The sequence below is a fragment of the Lathyrus oleraceus genome, chromosome 7, assembly GCF_024323335.1.
Source record: "Lathyrus oleraceus cultivar Zhongwan6 chromosome 7, CAAS_Psat_ZW6_1.0, whole genome shotgun sequence".
Taxonomy (NCBI): domain Eukaryota; kingdom Viridiplantae; phylum Streptophyta; class Magnoliopsida; order Fabales; family Fabaceae; genus Lathyrus; species Lathyrus oleraceus.
Genome location: NC_066585.1, coordinates 440,565,165 through 440,566,081, shown reverse-complemented (window position 1 = coordinate 440,566,081; position 917 = coordinate 440,565,165). Strand labels below are relative to the sequence as shown.

General features: G+C 42.5%; 1 pseudogene; it reads left to right on the top strand.

Annotated features, from left to right (window-relative positions):
* The first annotated feature begins 241 nt into the window (after positions 1–241).
* On the top strand, positions 242–341 carry LOC127109176 (uncharacterized; annotated as a pseudogene).
* The last annotated feature ends 576 nt before the right edge of the window (positions 342–917 follow it).

Genomic DNA, 917 nt, shown 5'->3' with positions numbered 1-917 from the left:
CACTTTTGCATTGACGTGATCAAGGTTACTTATCTCGTACATGCCAGTTTTCGGTTGAGGTTTTTCCACTGTTGTTCGTTCGGTTCCCCACTGATAGTGGTTTTGGGCCATGCTCTCGATAAGCTGGTAAGCATCAGCATAAGGTTTGTTCATTAGTGCACCACCTGCAGCGGCGTCTATTGTTAACCTTGTATTGTATAAGAGACCATTATAAAATGTGTGAATTACTAACCAGTCTTCCAAACCATGGTGTGGGCAAAGTCTCATCATGTCTTTGTATCTTTCCCATGCTTCGAAAAGAGACTCGTTGTCTTTCTGTTTAAATCCGTTTATCTGGGCTCTTAACATAGCTGTTTTGCTTGGCGGAAAATATCGGGCAAGAAAAACTTTCTTCAACTCGTTCCATGTGGTGACTGAGTTGGAAGGGAGAGATTGAAGCCATCTTCTAGCGCTATCTCTTAATGAGAAAGGGAAAAGACGAAGTCGAATTGCCTCTGAAGTGACACCATTAGCTTTAACAGTATCAGCATATTGAACAAATACGGATAAATGAAGGTTTGGATCTTCGGTAAGATTTCCAGAGAATTGGTTCTGTTGCACAGCCTGCAACAGTGAAGGTTTAAGTTCAAAGTTGTTTGCTTCGATTGCGGGCGGAGCAATACTTGAATGCGGTTCATCTTGCGATGGAGCGGCGTAATCTCTAAGAGCACGAGCTGGTTCTGCCATCTCGGTTAAAGAAGGAAAAATGTTTTTGATATCAGGAAGGTTTATAGGAGGGAGATTGTTTTCAGCACGATATTCCCGAATTCGTCGTAAGACTCGGAGATATAGTTCGATATCGTTGATTCGTAAATAGAGCGGTTCGCCTTGAGAGCGAGTGCGTGGCATACAAATCAACGAAAGAAAGAATAGAAGGA